Below are 7,160 nucleotides of genomic sequence, written 5' to 3'. Positions count from 1 at the left end.
GAGAGAGAGGAGGAAGGGGGGCCGGCCCCCTCTCCTTGTCCTATTTAGACCAAGGGGGGAGGGGCGCGTGGCCCATCTCTGGCCACCTCTCCTCTCTTCCACTAAGGCCCACTAAGGCCCATATACTTCCCGGGGGGTTCCGGTAACCTCCCGGTACTCAGGTAAAATCCCGATTTCACCCGGAACACTTCCGATATCCAAATATACGCTTCCAATATATCAATCTTTATGTCTCGACCATTTCGAGACTCCTCATCATGTCCGTGATCACATCCGGGACTCCGAACAACCTTTGGTACATCAAAATGCATAAACTCATAATATAACTGTCATCGTAACCTTAAGCGTGCGGACCCTACGGGTTCGAGAACAATGTAGACATGACCGAGACACGTCTCCGGTCAATAACCAATAGCGGAACCTGGATGCTCATATTGGCTCCTACATGTTCTACGAAGATCTTTTATCGGTCAGACCGCATAACAACATACGTTGTTCCCTTTGTCATCGGTATGTTACTTGCCCGAGATTCGATCGTCGGTATCCAATACCTAGTTCAATCTCGTTACTGGCAAGTCTCTTTACTCATTCCGTAATACATCATCTCACAACTAACTCATTAGTTGCAATGCTTGCAAGGCTTATGTGATGTGCATTACCGAGAGGGCCCAGAGATACCTCTCCGACAATCGGAGTGACAAATCCTAATCTCGAAATACGCCAACCCAACATGTACCTTTGGAGACACCTGTAGAGCTCCTTTATAATCACCCAGTTAGGTTGTGACGTTTGGTAGCACACAAAGTGTTCCTCCGGCAAACGGGAGTTGCATAATCTCATAGTCATAGGAACATGTATAAGTCATGAAGAAAGCAATAGCAACATACTAAACGATCGGGTGCTAAGCTAATGGAATGGGTCATGTCAATCAGATCATTCATCTAATGATGTGATCCTGTTAATCAAATGACAACTCTTTGTCCATGGTTAGGAAACATAACCATCTTTGATTAACAAGCTAGTCTAGTAGAGGCATACTAGTGACACTCTATTTGTCTATGTATTCACACATGTATTATGTTTCCGGTTAATACAATTCTAGCATGAATAATAAACTTTTATCATGATATATAAGGAAATAAATAATAACTTTATTATTGCCTCTAGGGCACTAGAGTCCATAATCTAGATTACACAGTAATGATTCTAACACCCATGGAGCCTTGGTGTTGATCATGTTTTGCTCGTGGAAGAGGCTTAGCCAACGAGTCTGCTACATTCAGATCCGTATGTATCTTGAAAATCTCTATGTCTCCCACCTGGACTAGATCCCAGATGGAATTGAAGCGTCTCTTGATGTGCTTGGTTCTCTTGTGAAATCTGGATTCCTTTGCCAAGGCAATTGCACCAGTATTGTCACAAAAGATTTTCATTGGACCTGATGCACTAGGTATGACACCTAGATCGGATATGAACTCCTTCATTCAGACTCCTTCATTCGCTGCTTCCGAAGCAGCTATGTATTCCACTTCACACGTAGATCCCGCCACGACGCTCTGTTTAGAACTGCACCAACTGACAGCTCCACCATTTAATGTAAACATGTATCCGGTTTCCGATTTAGAATCGTCCGGATCAGTGTCAAAGCTTGCATCAACGTAACCGTTTACGATGAGCTCTTTGTTACCTCCATATACGAGACACATATCCTTAGTCCTTTTCAGGTACTTCAGGATGTTCTTGACCGCTGTCCAGTGATCCACTCCTGGATTACTTTGGTACCTCCCTGCTAGACTTATAGCAAGGCACACATCAGGTCTGGTACACAACATTGCATACACGATAGAGCCTATGGCTAACGCATAGGGAACATCTTTCATTTTCTCTCTATCTTCTGCAGTGGTCGGGCATTGAGTCTGACTCAACTTCACACCTTGTAACACAGGCAAGAACCCTTTCTTTGCTTGATCCATTTTGAACTTCTTCAAAATCTTGTCAAGGTATGTGCTTTGTGAAAGTCCAATTAAGCGTCTTGATCTATCTCTATAGATCTTTATGCCTAATATGTAAGCAGCTCACCGAGGTCTTTCATTGAAAAACTCTTATTCAAGTATCCCTTTATGCTATCCAGAAATTCTATATCATTTCCAATCAGTAATATGTCATCCACATATAATTTCAGAAATGCTACAGAGCTCCCACTCACTTTCTTGTAAATACAGGCTTCTCCAAAGGTCTGTATAAAACCAAATGCTTTGATCGCACTATCAAAGCGTTTATTCCAACTCCGAGAGGCTTGCACCAGTCCATAAATAGATCGCTGGAGCTTGCACACTTTGTTAGCTCCCTTTGGATCGACAAAACCTTCCGGTTGCATCATATACAACTCTTCTTCCAGAAATCCATTCAGGAATGCAGTTTTGACATCCATCTGCCAAATTTTATAATCATAAAATGCGGCAATTGCTAACATGATTCGGACAGACTTAAGCATCGCTACGGGTGCGAAGGTCTCATCGTAGTCAACCCCTTGAACTTGTCGAAAAACCTTTTGCGACAAGTCGAGCTTTGTAGACAGTAATATTACCGTCAGCGTCAGTCTTATTCTTGAAGATCCATTTATTCTCAATTGCTTGCCGATCATCGGGCAAGTCAACCAAAGTCCATACTTTGTTCTCATACATGGATCCCATCTCAGATTTCATGGCTTCAAGCCATTTTTTGGAATCTGGGCTCACCATCGCTTCTTCATAGTTCGTAGGTTCATCATGATCTAGTAGCATGACTTCCAGAACAGGATTACCGTACCACTCTGGCGCGGATCTTACTCTGGTTGATCTACGAGGTTCAGTCGTATCTTGTTCTAAAGTTTCATGATCATTATCATTAGCTTCCTCACTAATTGGTGTAGGTGTCGCAGAAACAGGTTTCTGTGATGTACTACTTTCCAATAAGGGAGCAGGTACAGTTGCCTCGTCAAGTTCTACTTTCCTCCCACTCACTTCTTTCAAGAGAAACTCCTTCTCTAGAAAGGATCCATTCTTAGCAACGAATGTCTTGCCTTCGGATCTGTGATAGAAGGTGTACCCAACAGTCTCCTTTGGGTATCCTATGAAGACACATTTCTCTGATTTGGGTTCGAGCTTATCAGGTTGAAGCTTTTTGACATAAGCATCGCAGCCCCAAACTTTAAGAAACGACAACTTTGGTTTCTTGCCAAACCATAGTTCATAAGGTGTCGTCTCAATGGATTTTGATGGTGCCCTATTTAACGTGAATGCGGCCGTCTCTAAAGCATAACCCCAAAATGATAGCGGTAAATTTATAGGAGACATCATAGATCGCACCATATCAAGTAAAGTACAATTACGACGTTCGGACACACCATTACGCTGAGGTGTTCCGGGTGGCGTGAGTTGCGAAACTATTCCGCATTGTTTCAGATGTAGACCAAACTCGTAACTCAAATATTCTCCTCCACGATCAGATCGCAGAAACTTTATTTTCTTGTTACGATGATTTTCAACTTCACTCTGAAATTCTTTGAACTTTTCAAATGTTTCAGACTTATGCTTCATTAAGTAGATACACCCATATCTGCTTAAATCATCTGTGAAGGTGAGAAAATAACGATATCCGCCACGAGCCTCAACATTCATCGGACCACATACATCTGTATGTATGATTTCCAACAAATCTGTTGCTCTCTCCATTGTACCGGAGAACGGTGTTTTAGTCATCTTGCCCATAAGGCACGGTTCGCAAGTACCAAGTGATTCATAATCAAGAGGTTCCAAAAGTCCATCGGTATGGAGTTTCTTCATGCACTTTACACCGATATGACCTAAACGACAGTGCCACAAATAAGTTGCACTATCATTATCAACTCTGCATCTTTTGGCTTCAACATTATGAATGTGTGTGTTACTACTATCGAGATTCATCAAAAATAGACCACTCTTCAAAGGTGCATGACCATAAAAGATATTACTCATATAAATAGAACAACCATTATTTTCTGATTTAAATGAATAACCGTCTCGCATTAAACAAGATCCAGATATAATGTTCATGCTCAACGCTGGCACCAAATAACAATTATTTAGGTCTAATACATATCCCGAAGGTAGATGTAGAGGTAGCGTGCCGACCGCGATCACATCGACTTTAGAACCATTTCCCACGCGCATCGTCACCTCGTCCTTTGCCAGTGTTCGCTTAATCCATAGTCCCTGTTTCGAGTTGCAAATATTAGCAACAGAACCAGTATCAAATACCCAGGTGCTACTGCGAGCTCTAGTAAGGTACACATCAATAACATGTATATCAAATATACCTTTGTTCACCTTGCCATCCTTCTTATCTGCTAAATACTGGGGCAGTTCCGCTTCCAGTGACCAGTCTGCTTGCAGTAGAAGCACTCAGTTTCAGGCTTAGGTCCAGACTTGGGTTTCTTCTCCTGATCAGCAACTTGCTTTCTTTTCTTCTTGAAGTTCCCCTTCTTCTTCCCTTTGCCCTTTTTCTTGAAACTAGTGGTCTTGTTGACCATCAACACTTGATGCTCCTTCTTGATTTCTACCTCCGCAGCTTTCAGCATTGCGAAGAGCTCGGAAGTAGTCTTATTCATCCCTTGCATATTATAGTTCATCACAAAGCTCTTGTAGCTTGGTGGCAGTGATTGGAGAATTCTGTCAATGATGCAATCATCTGGAAGATTAACTCCCATCTGAATCAAGTGATTATTATACCCAGACATTTTGAGTATATGCTCACTGACAGAACTGTTCTCCTCCATCTTGTAGCTATAGAACTTATTGGAGACTTCATATCTCTCAATCCGGGCATTTGCTTGAAATATTAACTTCAACTCCTGGAACATCTCATATGCTTCATGACGTTCAAAACGTCGTTGAAGTCCCGATTCTAAGCCGTAAAGCATGGCACACTGAACTATCGAGTTGTCATCAGCTTTGCTCTGCCAGACGTTCATAACATCTGGTGTTGCTCCAGCAGCAGGCCTGGCACCCATCGGTGCTTCCAGGACGTAATTCTTCTATGCAGCAATGAGGATAATCCTCAAGTTATGGACCCAGTCCGTGTAATTGCTACCATCATCTTTCAACTTTGCTTTCTCAAGGAACGCATTAAAATTTAACGAAACAACAGAACGGGCCATTTATCTACAATTAACATAAACAAGCAAGATACTATCGGGGACTAAGTTCATGATAAATTTAAGTTCAATTAATCACATTACTCGAGAACTCCCACTTAGATAGACATCCCTCTAATCATCTAAGTGATTGCGTGATCCAAATCAACTAAACCATAACCGATCATCACGTGAAATGGAGTAGTTTTCAATGGTGAACATCACTATGTTGATCATATCTACTATATTATTCACGCTCAATCTTTCGATCTCAGTGTTCCGAGGCCATATCTGCATATGCTAGGCTTGTCAAGTTTAACCTGAGTATTCTGCGTGTGCAAAACTGGCTTGCACCCGTTGTAGATGGACATAGAGCTTATCACACCCGATCATCACGTGGTGTCTGGGCACGACGAACTTTGGCAACGGTGCATACTTAGGGAGAACACTTTTATCTTGAAATTTAGTGAGAGATCATCTTATAATGCTACCGTCAATCAAAGCAAGATAAGATGCATAAAAGATAAACATCACATGCAATCAATATAAGTGATATGATATGGCCATCATCATCTTGTGCTTGTGATCTCCATCCTTGAAGAACCGTCGTGATCACCATCGTCACCGGCGCGACACCTTGATCTCCATCGTAGCATCGTTGTCGTCTCGCCAATCTTATGCTTTTACGACTATCGCTACCGCTTAGTGATAAAGTAAAGCATTATGGGGCGATTGCATTGCATACAATAAAGCGACAACCATATGGCTCCTGCCAGTTGCCAATAACTCGGTTACAAAACATGATCATCTCATACAATAAAATTTAGCATCATGTCTTGACCATATCACATCACAACATGCCCTGCAAAAACAAGTTAGACGTCCTCTACTTTGTTGTTGCAAGTTTTACGTGGCTGCTACGGGCTTAAGCAAGAACCAATCTTACCTACGCATCAAAACCACAACGATAGTTTGTCAAGTTGGTGTTGTTTTAACCTTCGCAAGGACCGGGCATAGCCACACTCGGTTCAACTAAAGTTGGAGAAACTGTCACCCGCAAGCCACCTATGTGCAAAGAACGTCGGGAGAACCGGTCTCGCGTAAGCGTACGCGTAATGTCGGTCCGAGCCGCTTCGTCCAACAATACCGCCGAACCAAAGTATGACATGTTGGTAAGCAGTATGACTTATATCGCCCACAACTCACTTGTGTTCTACACGTGCATATAACATCAACATATAAAACCTAGGCTCGGATGCCACTGTTGGGGAACATAGTAATTTCAAAAAAATTCCTACGCACACGCAAGATCATGGTGATGCATAGCAACGAGAGGGGAGAGTATGATCTACGTACCCTTGTAGATCGACAACGGAAGCGTTAACTTGGTTGATGTGGTCGTACGTCTTCACGGCCCGAACGATCAAGCACCGAAACTACGGCACCTCCGAGTTCTAGCACACGTTCAGCTCGATGACGATCCCCGGACTCTGATCTAGCAAAGTGTCGGGGAAGAGTTCCGTCAGCACGACGACATGGTGATGATCTTGATGTACTACCGTCGCAGGGCTTCGCCGAAGCACCGCTACAATATTATCGAGGACTATGGTGGAAGGGGGCACCGCACACGGCTAAGAATATGATCACGTGGATCAACTTGTGTCTCTAGGGGTGTCCCGTGCCTCCGTATATAAAGTCTCAAAGGGGGGGCTGGCCGGCCAAGAGGTGGCGCGCCAGGAGGAGTCCTACTCCTTCCGGGAGTAGGACTCCCCGCCTTTCCTAGTTGGAATAGGATTCGCGGAGGGGGGAAAAGAGGAGAGAGAGGAGGAAGGGGGGCCGGCCCCCTCTCCTTGTCCTATTCGGACCAAGGGGGGGAGGGGCGCGCGGCCCATCTCTGGCCACCTCTTCTCTCTTCCACTAAGGCCCACTAAGGCCCATATACTTCCCGAGGGGTTCTGATAACCTCCCGGTACTCCGGTAAAATCCCGATTTCACCCGGAACACTTCC

Source organism: Triticum dicoccoides, chromosome 4A, assembly GCF_002162155.2.
Source record: "Triticum dicoccoides isolate Atlit2015 ecotype Zavitan chromosome 4A, WEW_v2.0, whole genome shotgun sequence".
Taxonomy (NCBI): Eukaryota; Viridiplantae; Streptophyta; class Magnoliopsida; order Poales; family Poaceae; genus Triticum; species Triticum dicoccoides.
The sequence above is the reverse complement of the archived record's forward strand: the minus strand, read 5'-3'. Positions refer to the sequence as shown.